This window comes from Macaca nemestrina, chromosome 19 (assembly GCF_043159975.1).
Source record: "Macaca nemestrina isolate mMacNem1 chromosome 19, mMacNem.hap1, whole genome shotgun sequence".
Taxonomy (NCBI): domain Eukaryota; kingdom Metazoa; phylum Chordata; class Mammalia; order Primates; family Cercopithecidae; genus Macaca; species Macaca nemestrina.
The window spans coordinates 11,013,750-11,035,544 of NC_092143.1; positions in this window are offsets into that span (position 1 = coordinate 11,013,750).

Consider the following 21,795-nt stretch of genomic DNA (forward strand, 5'->3'; position numbering starts at 1 on the left):
ATGTGTTTTTCCATGTATTAGGTGCTTTTATTCTTCAATACTTTCATTCTATCATATTTCACAAACCTTTTCAATTTCTCTGTTTGGCTTTATAGTTACGGAATTCCAAACCAGCACCGACATCAAATATATGGTAATAGTTCATAATGTTATTTTAAGATATACAAAATACAAGAAATAGAAGTTGCAGTAAATTCTGATACAGGAGATAGAAATTATTTAGATAATGAAGGTGAAAGCTCAGTAAAGCTTCCTTTCTAATAAAAAGCAGCCCAAGAAATCATCTTTTCTAACAAACAGCAGCCTGAAAAATCGAGCCGCAAACATAGATAAGCGAGCTGGAAGTCAGAATGCTTGAATGCCGGCAGCTGTGCCAATAGAAAAAGGCTACCTGGGGTCCAGGCATATCTAACGTGGAGGCTCCATCTTCTCTTTTGTTTTTTACCACGTGTACCGTAAAGAAACAGGCAACATGGTACAGTCTGGGTAGAGAACCAATCTCCATAATAAAAATTAGGATGGGGGCAGCCAGCTTTTTGCGCCCTATGCAAATGGCACACCTCGTTCTAATCAGTTTTTCCCACCTTATGCAAATGGCACACCTGGTCTGACCAATTTGTCCCGCTCTATGTAAATTAGGCACCGCCTCCTCAAGTTCATCTATAAAACCCCCTGAGGTTTACCTCGAAAGCAGAAACCTCTACAGAGATAGCTATTCTCTTTCTTTCGCCTATTAAACTTCTGCTCTTAAGCTTACTCTTCGTGTGTCCACATCCTAGTTTTCCGCGGCCATGAGACTACGGATCTCAGGTATTTACCCCAGACAATGACGGAGTTCAGTTCCAAATGTAAAAAGGAAGACTTTTGTTTCAAGTAGCCTGTTCTCACCATTCTACCAATCTGCTATAACACAGGTAATAAATCAAGACAGATGTTTCAGAGTGAAGAGAAAGATCTCTATTATATCACCTTTCCAGCTCTACAACCAGAAATCTGATAGTTTCAGATCGCCCAAAAATATGACTGGGCATTTTGCTTGTGGAAAGATTTACTATTTGTTTAAAAATATTGCATCTGAGTTTTTCTCCATTTTATCTTCCCTTTGGTGTCCATCAGAAGTGATCGGAAAATAAAGTTATGATCTTATTATAGGGTCAATCATCTTGGGCTTCTCTTTTTCTAACACACAGTGTGATTATTGTTGCCATCCCCTAGGTTTTATATCTCATGCAGGTTGCTGATGTGGAGTTTGGGCTTAGATAAAGTGGAGAATTCACTAGAGCTACAGAGTGCTTGGTAAACTATTCTATTCTCCACCCACACTTTTCCTGCATGAACTTTGTCATGATATTTTTCACATTAAACTCAAGATTCTTACTCTTATCAAAACCGTAAGTTGTATACTTCAACCCAGCTAGACCAAAAGTTTGAATGTGGGGTAGCATAACTCAGGGTAACTCGGAAGAAAGTCATTTGGGAGCCCTATTTTCTTCTTTACAAGTCTTGTATTGGAGAGTTGAAGGAGTATGGAGTTAAACCATATTTAGACATTCCTTAGAAAATAACAGTGTCCCTGGTCCCACCATGAGTCCTAACACTTGCCAATTCTATTAGTTTATTTAAAATATTTTTACTGAATATATGACAGTCCCAACTGACATTAATTAGATTCCATGGGTGATTCCTAGAGTGATGGTTGTGTTAACATTTCCTGTAAAAGTCACTCAGGACATCTGTATATTGGAGACTGACCTATGATTTGACAGTAATTTTAACATTCAGTTTTTTCTCCAGGATTGAAGGAGATCACTGGGCCTTTCAGTGGAACACCAGAATAATTAGTTACCTCGTATTTAGGGGACATGCTGAAAGAAAACTATCTAACTTTGATTCCAAAGGATCATATTCAATGCTTGAAATGCTCATATTACAAATAATCTCAGGAAGCTGAGTATGGCTGAGGTCAATACCGATTCAGTTACCCTTTCATGGTCACTCTGGGTAGGTGCTCATGGATAAGAAGGTGGGAAAAGTCTAAGAAGGTGGGAAAAGTCTTAATTCTTTAAATTTCTACCCTTCTTTCTCTCTTGCACATGTAACTACATTTACCTCAGTTGAACATGCACAGAATATAATAATTTCACTGCATAAACAACATGGATAGCACTATTTAAAAAATCTGTGAGGAAAAGTAAGGAAACTTAGGATGCAGTCTTTGCTTTTTGGAGACAAAAATGTATATAAACATAAAGTAAGGAACCAAGATTACAAAATATCTTGTAATTAATTTATGCAAGACAAACATAATACATAAAATAGATTCAACATAGCTTCAAAAAAGGATGTTTCCAGGTGTCAAGGAAATACCTGTGAACATCTTGGGCTTTGCTTTGAAGAGGTCACAGAAAAGATGAAAACACTTCTTAGCCATTTACGGTCATACATTGGCACTACTTGTCTATTAAATTCTACTCCCTGCTAATATCTAGGTCAATGTATTTGTCTACATTTGAAATTCTGATTAATTTTCTTTGGCACATGGACTAGCTGTTTTATCATGCTCAGCTCCTTCCAGCCTGTGAGAGTCATATCCTAACTCAGGAACTGATGTCTAGCACCAAACAGGTTCTTAGCCCTACTCCCCAGTTGATCTATCCACTCCATCATGGAATAGCTTCTCAGTAGGTAGAAGATAGTCAGGATCTTGAGTGACAGGATGGCATATTTTGATAAGAGAACCTGAAGACAGATCACCTGCGTTTGAATCAACTCCCTAACGCACATTAGTTATGCAACTTAACTTTATTGACAAATTACTTAGACTCTGTATCCCTTAGTTACCTTACCTGTAAATAAGCATAACAATAAAATCTGCCTTATATAAGTGAAGTGCCATTTAATGAGGTGCTCTTCATAAAATACTGCTAAATATCCTGGCACTCCCTTTTAAATGTTGACTGATTTATGTTATTCTCTAAGTAACTAAAATATTGATCTCTGCTTAAAATGATATCATCTGCTAATGATAGATAAAACACACAGAGGTATTTTACATACTTCATAGCTTAATATTTCATATGCCATTTATTTATTTCATTAAACATTCTTTGCTAAAATATATGCTTATGGTATTAGTCTGTTCTTGCATTGCTATAAGGAGATACCTGCATACCTGAGACTGAGTTTGAATAAAGAAAAGAGTTTTAATTGACTCACAGTTCTGCAGGCTGTACAGGAAACATGGCTGGGGAGGCCTCAGGAAACTTACAATCATGGTGGAAGGCAAAGGGGAAGCAGGCATGACTTCACATGGCCAGAGTAAAGGAAGATAGAGAGGTGGGAGGTGCCTCACACTGTTAAAACAGATCTCACCGTAACTCACTCAGTATCAAGAGAATGGCATCAAAGGGAAAAGCCATCCCTGTGATCCAATCACCCCCCACCAGGCCGCGTCTCCAGCACTGGGAATAACAGTGGGACACGAGCTTCGTGTGGAGACATAGATCCAAACTATGTCACTTATGTATTGACTAATTTTTTCCTTTTGCTGTAAATAAGATGCTCAGTTAACTTTCCGATGGAATCCTTTTCATTCCTGAAGAGCATGTATCAGGTATTTGCTATTTCAAAAAGCCTCCCCTAAATTCTCTCCTGCTTGGTGAACTATTCTATTCTCCACCTACACTTTCTTGGATGAACTTGGTCATGGTATTTTCCCCATCAAACTGAAATGATCTGTTTGGCAAGTTGTAAGTAGACTTAGAGAATCTCCAGGGAAAGGTGATCTGGTTTTCTCCTTTCTATCCTCACAACTTTTGTAGCGTCTGGCATGTAAAGGACTATGAATTAATGCTTGCTGAACTGAACTCGACCTTTGCTATAATCACCAAAATTACAGATAGTATTAAGAGAGCTTGCAAGATCAAGGTCTGCACATACAAAGGCATGTTTGTTATCACAGAAAATGCTTTTTAAAGAAATCAATGGAGAAATCTTGCAAGAGAATTGAGCCAGGAACAAAATAACCTTGGCATATATATCTTACTATAAAATTACATTCCACCTACAGTGAAGCAAGGAGGACAGATTTTCTCAAGAATGGCTCATAGAATATTCAGTTCTCCTATACAAATCATCCTCCAAAGAGTTTGTATCTTTTTAGGAATCGTGATTTTGGGACTTTTTTCAGTGTTAGTTATGATATAAAATAACTCCCCCTCACAACCACACCATAAAATGCTCAGTCTTTTTGTTCAAGTAATTAATGTTTAATTCTAATCACAGTCATTATAATTAAAATTGATGAGAAAAAATATACAAAAGATAGCATCTGAACATTTTAATATTATGTGCTAAACATTAGATAAAGGTAATAAGAGCATGAAAAGCTGTTTAACAATGTAATTAGATGACAAAGGATTTCAATTATCTTAAAGAAAAAATAGAACTTTTTTTTTCTTTTACAATTGCTTGTAGCACATGTCAAAAAGCAGAAAAGAGGAATGATTTAGAAAAAGATACTTACAAGTGTCTCTTTTCAATTAAATGTCCATCACCAATCTTCCAGTGGCTGCAAAGGTTTGTGTTAGATATGAAATTAGGAATGATTTTTACTCTATAAATACCTGACAGAAGCTTATAACTTGAGCCAAAATTCATGGATGGTCACTCAGAAATGCATTTGTCAAGATTATAAATTAAAAATCTTACAGGAAGTCTTATGTTGACTTTTATGATTTCTCTAAGATCTTGCTTATGCAGATCGACTGAATCATTTTACCCTACATACTATAAAATTTCCTTAAAATCTGTGAAATTGTTATTTTTTATAATCAGCTTAATAAAGTATACTTAAAAATGAATATGGTTATAATTATATTTAGGCCAGGCACAGTGGCTCACGCCTGTAACCCCAACACTTTAGGAGGCCAAGGCGGGGGATCACTTGAGGTCAGGAGTTCAAGACCAACCTGGCCAACATGGTGAAACCTCATCTCTACTAAAATAAAAATTAAATTTTTTTGATTGGCTATTACTTTATTAAAGCTCATACATTCCTGCTCAATTTTCACGAAAGATTTTAATAGCTAGAACGTTGCAGTGTTCATAAGGTTAGAAAACCAAAGGGAACCCTGAATTAAGAACATGTTACTTTTTTTTTAGTTTGTATTATACATTTCCTTTTGAAGTCAGAATAAATTACCCTTCATAAAATTTTGGGGTCCTGACTGCAGAATTAGATGGGAATTCGATTTATTAGAGTCATAATTTGCTTAGTTTTTTATTGTTAGCCTATTAAATTATCCCATGTTAGTTGCATCAAACTAAAATGAATGAATTGTAACCTTTTTTTTTTTTTTTTTTTTTTTTTTTTTTGAGACAGGGTTTTGCTCTGTCATCCAGGCGATTCTCCTGCCTCAGACTCCCAAATAGCTGGGGTTACAGGTGAGCACAACCATGTCCAGATAATTTTGGCATTTTTCGTAGAGACAGGGTTTCGCCATGTTGGCCATGCTGATCTCAAACTCCTGACCTCAGGTGATCCCTCAGGCCTCCTAAAGTGTTGGGATTACAAGTGTGAGCCACCATACTCGGCCAGAATGAATCATAACCTCTAAGTGGTGTTTGATCTTCTGGCTTTGTAAAGGGGCTGAGATCGTCCTGGGGAGTTGTGAACTACAGTCTCAAGAGGTCTGGGCTGATACAGGAAACTATTCTGGAAATGTGTTCAATTCCCAGGATTTTGTGTCAATGGCTAACGGGGGCTCCAATTTACTCAGTGATCTGTAGAACTTTGAATAATAAACCATCACAATAGCCATCTCCTGGGTATTACTCCTGGGAGTACACAGTCTCCAGGTGAGAATGACCTCATTATAAACTACCGTCATGCTCTGTTATTGAAATAAACCCCAGTATCTTAGGGAGACACAGGCTAGGATTCAAAAGCTGAAAACTAAATATAATTTAGTTCACCTCATTTAACTGCACCACCATTGGAATGAATCTTGATTCGTCCACCCTGGCTGAAAAGGGGCATCCCACATGACTCATTGGAGCAATGGCAGGTGTACGGGGAGCCCTCATTCTCTTTCCTGCTGCCTAATTTCTCATCTGTCATGCATTTTGGGAGGCTGCAAATTAATACATCATTAATTATAGTCAGCAAAACAGAAGCTGGAAGAAGGTTTTGTCCTGCTGGCCAAAGAATTGCCTCTTAGAGAGCAACCTGTCTTTTTCTTCCCTCTTTGGTCAAATTTAAGACCACATGTCACAATAAGTGTTTTATAACTTGCTGACTCTGTGAGTGTTCTATAAAACCTAAATGCCTCTCAAACTTTCAGAAATCTTTTTCACATGTAGAGGTCTAACTTTTTTGGAGTGTGGCTGTGTTGAGGGTTCAGCCATAGAACCACTGATGGCAAAGCATTTGGACTTATTCTCTACTGTGTAGACACGGTCACATGGGAGGTTCTGGGGGAGGAACACTGAAGAAGGTGGAGGCAGTGTGCTCCCCACACAGCTATTTCTAAGTGGTTCTCTTAATAGCCAGTAGTTATTGGGAATAAACGAACTGGCTTCTAAGAATCAAAAGACATGGAGACCTTGTCTATAAACAGTTCCTAAACACCTCCTAAAATTTTGCATATGGCATAAAGTACACACATCCTTCTGAAGTGAACGAAATGTGGCTGGTTCTGGGTTCATGGTTGAGGGGTGGGGGGATTACTGTGAGAGACACCTTTGATCTGCTTTTCCTGGTACCCTGAAGATGGGCCAAATCCCTGTTCAATCAGGCCTTGATAAAAATACATCCCCTCCAAAACAAGATGATGACTTGTGCTACCTACTGTCAGATTAAAAGGCTCGTTATCTCTGTGTTAAAATATCAACAGAGAATCTTAAATATATTCTTAAGTAAGAAAGAGTTAAAATTTCAGTACTGCGGATTCCCGGAAGTGAGACTTGCAATGAAATATTAGCAGGCACAGATCTTACAAAAGAAATATTAAAAACAAAAATAACAAACAAAAAAAAAAAAAAAGGAAAAACATAGAAGGGAGTAAAAGGAGAGTCCTAAATAGAAGATCCAAGGTGAAGAAAATGAGAGGGAAAAACTGATGGTTAGAAACTACTGTTAGCAAAAGAAAATAAAAACACTTTTTTTGCCTGGGTTTGCTGGTTAGACAGGATTACATTGATCTCTGTTAGATGTTTTACAGTCATAAAACTATAAATTCAGCTTAGGCCACGTGCAGTTGATCATACCTGTAATCCTAGCACTTTGGGAGGCCAAGGCGGGTGGATTACCTGAGGTTGGGAGTTCAGGACCAGCCTGGCTAACATGGTGAAACACCGTCTCTATTAAAAATACAAAAATTAGCCAGGCATGGTGGTGGTCTCCTATAATCCCAGCTACTCGGGAGGCTGTGTCAGGGGAATCAGTGGAAGCCAGGGGGCAGAGGTTGCTGTGAGCCGAGATCATGCCACTTCACTCCAGCCTGGGTGAAAGCGTGAAACTCCATCTCAAAAAATAGATAAAATAAAATAAAATAAAATAAATTCAGCTTAATAGCAAAATAGTTTTTGTTTGCGTAGCTCTTTAAAGAAGAAGACTAATATTGTTGGTTTAAGAAAAACAGCTGTATTTTCTGAGTTACTGGCAAAATACCCATATATTTCAGGTTCTTACTTGAGTGATGAACACCTGATATTCACAGGCTACAAAAATAGTTAACAGAGAATCAACTTGAAATGGGAACTAGCTTTGTTTAATATCTCAGTTTCATGAGCAATCTGGTATAATTGTTTAAAATAAATAGGTGAATGTAAATGGTATAAATGTGTATAAATGAACTTTTCATGTAATTTCAGATGTTAAAACTATGTTATTTTGAATTAAATAATAAATGTTCATAAACTGAATTATTTCCAAATAAGAAAAAAGATATTAATTTCTGATAAAAAAAAAAAAAAGAAAAGAAAACGAGAGGAGCTGAAGAACAGACAGAGCCAAAACAAGATGGCTGTTCGCGTCATAGACCGGAATGAGCATTTATTATTAGAGCAAGAACATTAAATTATATCAATCCAAGCACTGGAATGAAGATTAAAAGTTGTTCAATGCTGAGACAAACCATACAAGTGTGGTGGACGGCTCCGTAGGGGCACTTGGAGCCTCTCCAACTGCTGTGCCAGAGGGGGGATTCAGGGCTGATAATGACCTGCTACTGTGGCGTGCAGCAGAATGCGAGCATCGCGATACATTTAAATGGAAAAACCTCTGGGCTACTGCAGATGTGGGGGCAGGTGGTGTGTTAAAGTTGCAATATAGGAAGTTTTGAGCTGGTCACGTTTCTGTGTAATGAGAGAATCTGTCTTTAGATTGTACTGTAAATAAGAAGCTACCCTTTCCTCAAGGTAATTCCACCTCAGTCTGCAGAAAGAGCAGAATTTAAATCTCCCCACATCTGCAGCCAAGAAGGCTGCCAGCTATGTATGTATAAATACAAAGTTACATGTCCAACCTGAAAAGAGTAGAGTTGTAACTACAGCAATAAATACAGAAAGAAGCCAGTGGTTAGTACAGCTCACTTACAGCTCTGCACCCTTAGCTATGCTGTGGTATGTGGACTAAGCACAAAAGCAGAACTCAAGAGTAAGAGCACCAAAAGAATCAGGTGTCAACCAATCCAGAGTCTAGAAAGCAGAACTTTAGACAAACTGAGAAGAAAGCCACTCGTGACCCTGTCAGAAGAGAGATAGGTCTCCTGGGTGTTACTCCCAGGAGCACCCAGTCCCCAGGTGAGAATGACCTCATTAAAAACTACCGTCATGCTATGAGATTTCACATGTTCCTCTGCGAGGAAGAGCTAGACATCCACATCAGAGCTCCCCTCTATAGCTTACATATGTAAGAGGCATCCTATACCCCAGCAGGGTAGCTGCACTGGTTGCTCGAATATTTACTGATTGGTGAATAGCTGTTGTCCTGACCCACCTAGCACCACCAGCTTCCCTTGCTGCACCAATCCCTTCTCTTGTACCAACTTCTAGCTGGTTACTGTTCTAATTTGTCATTTTCTATTTCAGTCAGACTCATATATATGATATATGAGATATATCTGGCCGTGTGCAGTGGCTCACGCCTGTATTCCCAGCACTTTGGGAGGCCGAGGCGGGTGGATCACGAGGTCATGAGATTGAGACCAGCCTGACCAACATGGTGAAACCATGTTGTCTCTACTAAAAATACAAAAATTATCCAGCCATGGTGGCGGGCACCTGTAATCCCAGCTACTTAGGAAGCTGAGGCAGGAGAATTGCTTGAACCCAGGGAGCAGAGGTTGCAGTGAGCCGAGATCACCCCACTGCACTCCAGCCTGGTGACGGAGTGAGACTCTGTCTCAAAAAAACAAAACAAAACAAAACTCCCTGCCCAGCATTTCTACTGTTGGTTTTCCCTGGGGACTTTGGAGGGACACCTGTCTGTTCTCCACCTTTCTCCCCCATTCACCCTGGCAGCCCCTCATGTGCACTTCCATGGACCACCATGAAACTCACCAAGATACTAACAGGGATCCTGTGGAACAGCCCCCATCACGGTTCGCCCACCAGGCCCCTTGTAGCCCTGAAAGGACTTCACTGGCAGAGTCAAGGCCCTTGGCAGGGCTGGTGGAAGCTCGCTGAGCAGAAGATCGTCATTACCTGTTGTTAAGTATTTTCAATACAATTCCTGTTGTGTCTGCTGTCACAGTAACTTAAATATGCCGTCCTCAATCAGATCGCAGAGAAGTATTTGACTGTTGTAACTAAGAGTGCTAGCTTGGAATCAGATTTTCTGTTTTTAATTTAGATTTGCTAACTGTAGCTGTGCATCCTCAGTCTGGTTACTTCGCTTTTTAAATCCTCACATTCTTCACTCATAATATAGGAAATTGTTATGTAATTTTGGAAGGAGTGAATGTGATAATCACATGAAGTGATGAGCAGAGGTACTGGAGGGTATAGTATGGGCTAAGTTCTTGTTGTTGTTGACTTGGCAGCATGACTATTGCTAATATTTCTGAGGACCTCATATACTGTGTGAAAGGGCTCTGGCCCTACCCAGCCAGTGCCCACAGTTTTGTCCAAGTGTAACATGCAGGCAAGGCCAGGAGTCTATATTAACATTCGACACTAACAAAGTCCCTTCTGTGTGCATGAAGGTTCTATTTCTGGGGTTTCTTGCAGGTTATTTCTTGGGCTATACCTTTAGACCCTTTAACCCATCCAGATTATTGTTGCTATCCACCGTGACAATGCTGCCTGGGATTTGAAGGATTTCTAGGGAACTAACCTTTCCATTGTGTCAGTGATCAATTCTTCCACTGAAGTGTTTTGGGAAAATGTTGTTTCAAGAAAAGCTTTTTGTTTGCCAAGAATGCCTTGATTCTGTCCTGTCTTGTTGATGTGCTATAGATTCCTACTGGTTTTCCTTGCCATTTTCATTGGAGGACCTTTTCTGTCTTGATTAAGATAAACGTATCCTCTCTCCTCCAATTTCTGCCCTGTATTTGGCCATCACCACCACCCACAGAGCCAGGCCAGCCTACAACTGACCATAAATCCTTGTGTTAAGCCAAACTCCATGCTTTCATTCATCTGGCACAGAAGGCGACCTCTTTGTGGAATTGTGTAAAGGATAGTCTTAGAAATGTAAGTCTCAAAGGGTCTGCCCTCAACTCCACTTTTTCAAACCAATATTACAGGATATTTTTGAGCGAGAAGAGTATATTAGAGGTAATATAATCTAACTATTTTCTACCCATTGAAGTATTTCTTTTATTAATATCTGTAAACCTTGGTCATTAGGCCTCTCCTTAAAAATGTCTAATAATATCTCACTATTATATATATACACACACATATATATATATTCACCCTAATAGCAGAATGCTTTTCTTAAATTAAAGTCTAACCTTTAGTAATTTGAACTCATACAAATGAGATCTTAGTGTAGCCTCTGTCCCAAATCATCTCCCTAACATAGGTAACCAGGCTTTATCATTCTAGCTTGCATCTTCTCTTTTTAAGAAAAGTTTATTTGAACTCGTGTAGATGCTGAAAACAGGCCAATATGGGACCATCAGAAATATTCAAGTCAGAGTTCCTGCCCTCCAGGGGTTAATGATCCACTATGAAAGGCAGATAGACACAGAAGCGAACAGCTCAGATTACCATGTGGGAAAGACTGCTGAATGAAGTGGCAGTGTGCAGTGACTCTGTAGAATCCGGACGCCACTTAGCCCTGACTAATCACGAAGGGTTCGTGAAGAAGTGAGGTCTCTGGAGAGTCACAGAGGAGTCACAGTGAGGCAGGTGAAGGAGAGAGATATAGAGAGCGGGGAATTTAGAGGGTACCACATGAACAAATGTGCAGAGAGAGCAGCAACACAAAGACTCTAGATCTGAACAAGCCCTTCTGAGGGGCCAGGACAGGAAGTCACAGGTAGACATTTTGTTCTGGGTCTCATTCTCTTATAGTCAGGTTTCTCTACCGCATAGCCACATGGTGCCACATCTCCTCATACAGCACTGAAAACTCTATGTTCCCTGTCCAACAGAAGTCATTGTCATCCCTAATGTTACTCTTCCTTCTCTATTTCCATCTTAATTGATGCCACCACCATCATGATTAAAATACAGTTTGGAGAGTTGGAAGAGCAGGCTCAGCAACTTCTATTTGACTGGTTACAGATGAGTTATTTAACTTCTTGGAGCTTTAAAACCTCATTTGTAAAATGGGTATAAATAAAAGTACCCACTTCATTGAATTACTGGAAGTATGAAATGAACATTCTATGAGTAGGGTCGTACAGTGCCTTACCCATAAGTTCAATAAATCAAATTGTTAGTATTATTTGTATTAATAATAACATTAATAAAGTTATTAATATTAATAAAACTGTTATTTAATGATTTATTCTAGTTGAAACCTGGACATAAACAGAAACTTTTGCTTTTTCTTCATTGACCTCTGGTTACCCATAAGAATGCATTAGTTTACAAATGCCCCGTTTCTGATTTTTTTTTATTACCATGATGAGTTTTTCTCTAAAATACACACACCTAATTCTGTCACTTTGGGCCAGTATGGGCTCTTTAGATACAGTTTCCTTAAAGGACACACTAAGGCAGGGTGTATTAATCCATAAAACTGTTTTATGAACACTTTCCACTTTATGCTTACATCTAAGACAATGTATGATTCAAACTATTAAAATGCCACCAATAGGAGAAACAAATAGAGAGAGGCACTCTTGAGAAGGTGCACATTCTTTAGGGTAAAATTTTCCCCTGACAAAAGCTTTTAACAGTGTTTTAAAAATCAGACTTCAGGATGGGGGCGGTGACTCACACCTGTAATCCCAGCACTTTGGGAGGCTGAGGCCTGTGGATCACTTGAGGCCAGGAATTTGAGACCATTCTGGCCAAACAAGGTGAAACCACATCTCCATTAAAACTACAAAAAAGAGCCAGGCATGGTGGCCTGCGCCTGTAGTCCCAGCTGCTGGGGAGGCTGAGGCAGGAGAATTGCTTGTACCAGGGAGGTGGATGTTGCATTGAGCTGAGATGGCACCACTGCACTCCAGCCTGGGTGACAGAGCGAGCCGTCATCAAAAATAAATAAATAAATAAATAAATAAATAAATACTACTACTACTACTAATAAAATAAAAAATTTAGACTTCAGCACAGATCTTTCCTCTGGGAGTGCTCCTTTGCATCATTCCCCATTTGAAAGCATACTTCCTGTGATGTGATCAACCTTGGATACAACTGACTGGCCACAGCCTGCTTAAATCTCCTCTACAGCTCTTGGCTGCCTATTAGATGGTGTGAAAGTTCCAGGGCCTGGCACACGTGAACGTATTTCATGACCTCTCAACCAAGCTCCTCCTACACGTTAAGACTTGTTTCCTGACGAACTTAGCTTTGCAGCAGGCTCTGCTCTTTCCCATCTCCCGCCTGATCCCCTGAGTGTGTAGCAACGGCCTTCACTCATTTCACAGCCCAGCCCCTACCCATCCAATAAGATTTGGCTGAGGACTTTGTGCAGAGTACGTTTCTCTCTAAACCTTTTATAGTCTTCTTTCTCTAAATTCCAGGGTGCATCTGCTATTGTGTCTTTCTCCACCTGTGTCCTGGAGATAAATGTTGCAGTTATTGGTCACACTATTCCAGTCTCCATTTCACCAAGTAGTTATTTTTCTAATTTAGCCATAAGCATCTTTTTGAAGAAATAGTAACACTTTTAACCCTTTGTCTATATTCCAACCCTGTCCAAGAACCTTTTCTCGAATAAGCGCAGAAAATAGACATTACTTGCCTTTCATGTTATTCCTCTTAGGCACAATTAGCCTTTTCATTTTCTTAGCAATTCTATCATTTTGCAGATAAGTCCTTTATGTTACTGGTTTAAAATTATATCTTAACATGCTCAGCTTGTCCTTTAGAAACTGAGGCTAATCAAGGACAGAGGCCTTTTTGTTTATTTTTATCTCTCTAACTCCTAGTACAATGCCTAGAGGAATGGATGTTAGTTGAAATTTAAAATATTATAATAATAATAAAGCAAGTATAACTCTTTGCATGTATAGCTACATATTTCCTGAGTATCTCAGTCTGAAAGGAGAGATTAATACAGAGTCTTCAGGTCAATGTAACAATTCCATGCATGGCCAATCCCCCTATGATTCAAGATGAACTATGAATGGTCATGTTTTCTACTGAAAACTGCCTTACATTTAAATCTAGCCTAACATCTCCATGCATAAAACTAAGCTTCTCAAAATGTCAGTACTGTGAGATAAGTATTCTGTTATCTTTAAACTGTGCTTAAAAATCTGGATGAAAGAATGCTGACAATTGACTAAAACATAATTAAAGTTCTCAGCAAATAGAAAATGTAAGAAAACTATCAGTTTTTTCCCCCAGAAATAATTCCCTTGGTTGAACAAGCAATTCCTTTCAGTTCTCACTAAAGTTAATGTATTCTTGAGCTACCTTGCATGATTTAACGCTAAATAAACAATCACTACACGCAGAGTAAAGAGTGGGATGTAATTCTTCTAGGAGGTAATTTTGCCCTAGATGCTATGGGTCAAAAAAGGAGATCTTCCCACGTGTTTGATGAAGCTTAGTGAATTTTCTGGCTCCCCCTACCCCGACTCCTTGCTCAGCACCTCCTCTGCGTCCCTACCCTCCCTGCATTCTCATATCTGATAGTTTAGTAAAGTCTAGTTGCAATGGGGAATACAATTGCCCTTTGCCATAAACAGGTGATATTTAATATGGGTATGTTGAAAGGGGATGATAGGGTTTGGCTGTGTCCCCAGGCAAATCTCATCTTGAATTGTAATAATCCCCACGTGTCAAGGGCAGGGCCAGGTGAAGTTAATTGAATCATGGGGGTGGGTGTTTTCCATGCTGTTCTCAGGGTAGGGCATAAGTCTCACGAGATCTGATGGTTTTATAAACGTGAGTTCCCCTGCACAAGCTTGTTTGCCTGCTGGCATGTAAGACTTGCCTTGTTTTTCCTTTGCCTTCTGCCATCATTGTGAGGCTTTGTGAGTTCATTAAATCTCTTTCCTTTTTATATTACCCAGTTTTGGGTATGTCTTTATTAGCAGTGTGAGAACAGACTAATACAGGGGAGAAGCGAAATAATTTAAAATTTTTTTTTCACTTTAAGTATATGTAAAATCTTCTTTCTCTTTCCTAGGAGAATTAGAGGCTATGATCATATTCGCTCACTTCTTTTTAAAGAGGATGCAACATTCTAAGTTGTCACTAAATAATGGAAGCACTCAGCTCTCTCTGCAAAATTCAGTACTCCATCTCTATTAAGTACTTCTAACCTTATTCGCTCACCTCAAGTTTTCCTGGATTAGAAATTAGAACATTTGCCCCTGAAAAAGTTCAGTACTCTTGGAAACTTCTTATTCTATATGCCAAGCTATTATTTATCTTACTTCGCCAAGGTTCTTCCGCAGATGGTAGTAAGAGTTATTAATACTTGGTTAAATCCATCTCGGCTAATTTGATAGAAAATGCTTTATCCTTTTGAACTTAAATAACATATTAAGCTAGCGAAAGAGCTCTGAAGGAAACTGAGAGGGCTAATGAGGTCAGAATTTGTGAAAATGTAACAGGACTTTGGTAATTATTTTTTGGTTAAGAAGACGTTTTGGCCCTCTTCACCTTGTACCACGTTGACAGCAGCTGTCTTTTTCTGTTCAAAACAAGGCCAGGGGAAAAGAAACCAGTAAGTGCCCCTTTCAACTATCTCAGAGTAAGGTCTGCGTGTGGGCAGTGGTTTGGTGCTCCTCCCAGGTCTGCTTGGCAGGGATAACCCAGAGGTTAAATGGTTTTGGACACAACACTCCGAAGCCTTGTGCCTTTAACGGAGTGGATTTTCCTTCTTCTCATAAATCAGACAGGCTCCCATGAAGATTTTATAACAGTCCATTTCACCCCTGTGTGAGAGAGAAATGTTAGGTTCATTAGTCTTTTTCTGCCTAAAAGATTTAAAGATAAGAGAAGCGCAAGGGTTCCACATGGGTGCTTTATAGGTAAATGTATGCAGTGAAATCTGGAATTATACACTTGCTTTTAATGTAAAATTCAGAAGCCATTAACAAACGCTAGCCATAGCTTGATGTTAATACTTTTTCAATAAGAAGGGGAGGGAAAAAATATCTACACCTGAAAGACATCACCAGGAGCTAGAAAAATGGAAAGAAAAGTGGCATCACCTGCTCCCAGGAGTCTACATTTTATCCAAGGAGGAATTAGAAAAAAGTTAATGTTTGATGCTATTAGGGAATTTGCATACTTGAAAAGAAAATGAGATGATAAAAATAATTAAACAGTGGCTACACATTTAAAATTATTAAGGCATGAAAAGGAAGAAAATGAAAGGTATTAGTGTAGGGGAATTATAAAACATTCAAAAATCTCAAAATAATGTAAAAAATATCGTTGCATCATGTGTATGGACTTGAAATATTTTCAACACTATAAAATTGCAAAAGCAAAATTATGACTTAATGCTAATGCAAATTTCAACACACTGGGAGCTGAAATAAGTAGACCCTCCACTTTTTAATTTTAAATAAATATTTTCTTCTATTGATTTACAGTTCTATACTCTCCTATTTAGCTGAATCTATTTTGATTTTAAATTTTGCTTTACTGAAAATAGGCCATTAGTTTTATTACTAGTAACTTTACTTTTGTGTTTGATTAGTTTAATTGAGGCCTTCTAAGTTTAAGCCTTGTCAACACTAATAGACAAGGTCTTAAGCTATTTCTAAATAAGAACTTCCCTAATTCTTTTGTGACCCATGGATTTTTTTTTTTTTATTTTTGATCTTGCTTTTCAGCAGTTCATGGATTAGCCAAGTAAGACTTCCATTTATCTGCAAACTGTCAGCATAGTAGATGAGCTTTGCCATCTGCTTAGCTGACAAAGGTTTTTGGTTGAACATATTGGAAGGGCACCTCTCACTTTAGTGACACCACCTGCCAGTACAAAGAAAAGAAAACTGTGTACACCTGTCTGATATCCACATCCCTGATAGGATGGAATCAAAAGCAGGTCTGCCATTCAAACCTGCACAGTGTTTGTTGTTACAAAGATGTAGCAACTAAAGGTCCATTCCCTCGCTGAATCATATTTTGCAGAATGATGGATGGGGTGGGAGGCGACATCAGATTCAAAGTAATTTTATCTTCCTGTTTTTGTTTATGTAGATAAAATCTGCACAACGAAAATGACAAGATCAGGCAAAAATACCTCTTTGCTTCCAGTGACACTGCCCTCTTCTAAACCCATCTTGACTTCCTTTATTCTACTTACAGCTTTCAACGTTGCTACATAATTTCTAGGCAACTGCTTTAACCTGTCATGTCATCTATGACCTCCTCCTGCAGCATCTAACTCTGTAGGTGATTGATAAACATAACCACTTTCACTATTTTGCATCCATTCACCAAATATTTATGTTTAGCTATATAAACATAAATCTATTCATAGAATTGAAGAAGGAAAATACTAAGAGGTACACATCCAGATGAGAGAATGTATGATTTGACGACAACCAAGACCAGATAGAAGAAACAAATTGAATATGTTTGCGTGCATGTGTGTGTGTGTGTGCTGGGGGGACCTCCTTCTGTATAGATAAATCTGAATATAGAAAATTTGCTTTAAGGCCTGGTGTGGTGAGCTGTAATCCCAGCACTTTGGGAAGCCAAGGAGGGCAGATTGCTTGAGCCCAGGTGTTTGAGATCAGCCTGGGCAACATGTCGAAACCCCATCTCTACAAAATAATACAAAAATTAGCTGAGTGTGGTGTCATGTGGCTGTAGTCCTAGCTACTTGGGACGCTGAGGTGGGAGGATCACTGGAGCCAGGAGGTAGAGAAAAAAAAGAAAAAAGAAAATTTGATTTAAAAATTGCTTTATTTCAAATACAAGTATAAAAATGTGTTTATATAATCACATACCATACATATATTGTAAGACTTTATTTCTTAGAAAAGGATGTTTTGATTACTTATCAAGTACTGAAACTACATAAATGAGTGTACTTACATCACAGTTGTAAAAGGACTTACTATAGATTTATACTCTTCTTACATTGAATTGGGGAAATAAAAGTAAAGACAGCCTATTTCACATCACTGCACTAAATTAATTTAAACTCTTCTGCAATCTAAGGCACAATTACTCTGGATTTAGATGCTAGAAGAGAAAGTTAATGTTATTTCCAGATTGTTTTATTATTTTTAGATTATCTTTTAGATTGTCATTTAAATTTCATTGCTACAGCATCTGGTTGAAAATCCTATTATTACTGGTTCAGAACTAACGGTACTGAGGAAGTCTCTAATCCTTCTTGCCCAATCTATGGCCTTTGGGTATCAACTTCTTTATTCCCTCCTTCACCAGAACCATAGTATATAGTCCTATGTGTCTCTTCATTTTTTGTCCTTATGATATGTTGCTCATACTTTCTATATATACACACGCGCACACACACACACTCTTTTCTGCCTTTCTTGCAAATAAGACTGAGAGATTCAGTCTTTGCAAGGTGAGAGTTTAGTGGTTTTCATACCTGTTCCCACTGCTTACTACAGTGCCTGATGTATAAAGGTATTGATATTTGGAAACTGAATAAAACTTTTAAATCAGTCATTACCCTATGATACGGTTTGGCTGTGTCTCCACCGAAATCTCATCTCGAATGTTAATCCCCACGTGTCAGGGGAGGGACTTGGTAGGAGATGATTCGATCCTGGGGGTGATTTCCCCCATGTTGTTCTCATGAGAGTGAGTGAATCCTCAAGAGAGCTGATGGTGGTTTTAAAGTCCTTTGCTTGCTCTCCCTATCACTCCCGCTGCCCTGTGAAGAAGGTGCTGGCTCCCCCTTGGACTTCTGCCGTGGCTGTAAGTTTCCTGAGCCCTCCCCAGCCATGTGGAACTGTGAGTCAATAATACCTCCTTTCTTCATAAATTACCCCATCTCAGATAGTGTCTTTATAGCAGTGTGAAAACAGACTAATATATCCTGTAATACTTATTTTTTGTTTTTATAACTTCAACTTTAATTCTGAATTCAGTGGGTACATGTGCAGGTTTATTACATGAGTATATTATGTGACGCTGGGGCCCAAACAGACTATTTGGATCTAGCCATTCTACAGAAAAAATTCAATATGCTAAATCAGAACAAAGTGGATTTGATTTGGAAGCTTGCACTTTGCAGAATATGAAGTTGGTAGTTGATGCAGTTTCTTCCTAGCCTTGATGGTCTTTACATTTTGGCATGTTTTTGCAATGGCTGGTACCGGTTGTTCCTTTCCATGTTTAGTGCTTCCTTCAGGGTCTCTTGTAAGGCAGGCCTAGTGGTGACAAAATCTCTAAGCATTTGCTTATCTGTAAAGGATTTTATTTCCCCTTCACTTATGAAACTTAGTTTGGCTGGATATGAAATTCTGGGTTGAAAATTCTTTTCTTTAAGAATGTTGAATATTGGCCCCCACTCTCTTCTGGCTTGGAGAGTTTCTGCCGAGAGATCTGCTGTTAGTCTGATAGGCTTCCCTTTGTGGGTAACCCGACCTTTCTCTCTGGCTGCCCTTACGATTTTTTCCTTCATTTCAACTTTGGTGAATCTGGCAATTATGTGTCTTGGAGTTGCTCTTCTCGAGGAGTATCTTTGTGGCGTTCTCTGTATTTCCTGGATTTGAATGTTGGCCTGCCCTACTAGGTTGGGGAAGTTCTCCTGGATGATATCCTGAAGAGTGTTTTCCAACTTGGTTCCATTTTCCCCCTCACTTTCAGGCACCCCAATCAGACGTAGATTTGGTCTTTTTACATAATCCCATACTTCTTGCAGGCTTTGTTCATTTCTTTTTCTTCTTTTTTCTTTTGGTTTCTCTTCTCGCTTCATTTCATTCATTTGATCCTCAATCGCAGATACTCTTTCTTCCAGTTGATCGAGTCGGTTACTGAAGCTTGTGCATTTGTCACGTATTTCTCGTGTCATGGTTTTCATCTCTTTCATTTCGTTTATGACCTTCTCTGCATTAATTACTCTAGCCATCAATTCTTCCACTTTTTTTTCAAGGTTTTTAGTTTCTTTGCGCTGGGTACGTAATTCCTCCTTTAGCTCTGAGAAATTTGATGGACTGAAGCCTTCTTCTCTCATCTCGTCAAAGTCATTCTCCGTCCAGCTTTGATCCTTTCCTTACTCCTTATACGAAAATTAATTCAAGATGGATTAGAGACTTAATACCATAAAAATCCTAGAGGAAAACCTAGGTAGTACCATTCAGGACATAGGCATGGGCAAAGACTTCATGTCTAAAACACCAAAAGCAACGGCAGCAAAAGCCAAAATTGACAAATGGGATCTCATTAAACTAAAGAGCTTCTGCACAGCAAAAGAAACTACCATCAGAGTGAACAGGCAACCTACAGAATGGGAGAAAAGTTTTGCAATCTACTCATCTGACAAAGGGCTAATATCCAGAACCTACAAAGAACTCAAACAAATTTACAAGAAAAAAACAAACAACCCCATCAAAAAGTGGGCAAAGGATATGAACAGACATTTCTCAAAAGAAGACATTCATACAGCCAACAGACACATGAAAAAATGCTCATCATCACTGGCCATCAGAGAAATGCAAATCAAAACCACAATGAGAATACCATCTCACACCAGTTAGAATGGCGATCATTAAAAAGTCAGGAAACAACAGGTGCTGGAGAGGATGTGGAGAAATAGGAACACTTTTACACTGTTGGTGGGATTGTAAACTAGTTCAACCATTATGGAAAACAGTATGGCGATTCCTCAAGGATCTAGAACTAGATGTACCATATGACCCAGCCATCCCATTACTGGGTATATACCCAAAGGATTATAAATTATGCTGCTATAAAGACACATGCACACATATGTTTATTGCAGCACTATTCACAATAGCAAAGACTTGGAATCAACCCAAATGTCCATCAGTGACAGATTGGATTAAGAAAATGTGGCACATATACACCATGGAATACTATGCAGCCATCAAAAAGGATGAGTTTGTGTCCTTTGTAGGGACATGGATGCAGCTGGTAACCATCATTCTTAGCAAACTATCACAAGAACAGAAAACCAAACACCGCATGTTCTCACTCATAGGTGGGAACTGAACAATGAGATCACTTGGACTCGGGAAGGGGAACATCACACACCAGGGGCCTATCATGGGGAGGGGGGGAGGGGGGAGGGATTGCATTGGGAGTTATACCTGATGTAAATGACGAGTTGATGGGTGCAGCACAGCAACATGGCACAAGTATACATATGTAACAAACCTGCACGTTATGCACATGTACCATACAACTTAAAGTATAATAATAATAAATAAATTAAAAAAAAAAACCTAAAAAAAAAAAAAGAATATGAAGTTGGAAATACCACAATGTGAAAAAGACCTCAAGAGATAAAATTGACATGCCGATGAATTAGATTTCATCATTAGTATCACCTGAGACAAGAAAAAATATATGGTAGATAATATTTAGCATGCTGAAAACTAGAGGTGGAAATCAATGTATCTACCCTCAAAAGAAGGCAGATGGTAATAAGAGTTTCCACTTGTTAAATGTCTCTTACGAAGCAAGCATAGAGCTTGGTGTGTGTTACGTGTCTTACCATGCCAGGTGGTTTCACTTCCATTTTCCAGGTGAACAAAGGGAGGTTCAAACTGATTATTAATCTTAAGCAGCAAAATTAGAATTTGAAAGAGAGACTCGTCTTCTCTGATCCTAAGACTGTCTACCTAAACCTCTCATTCATAACTAAATCATTCAAGTATAAAGTGATTTGGAAGAAGAAAATAGACGTCATGAATATTTTGAGTCCTATTTTTGTTACAGAACACATTGTTCCTACCATAATGGTAATAATATCCTCCTATTTAATTTAAGGCTTAAACAAAAGATAAGTAGGAAATAATACTAACCCATATTTTTATAGTTTGTAATATTTTTATAGCTTACAATATTTCATAGTTTAAATGTCATTACATATTGTACTCTAGTTAAATTTATTTGGGCTTTTGTTTGGGTTTAAGATATTACCAGGATAATGCTGCTTAAATTAAAATTCAGAAAATTATAAAACATTTTCTGGAAAGGGATTTGAGACCTCACCAAATTAGTTTGGTTTTCCTGTCTAAGCCT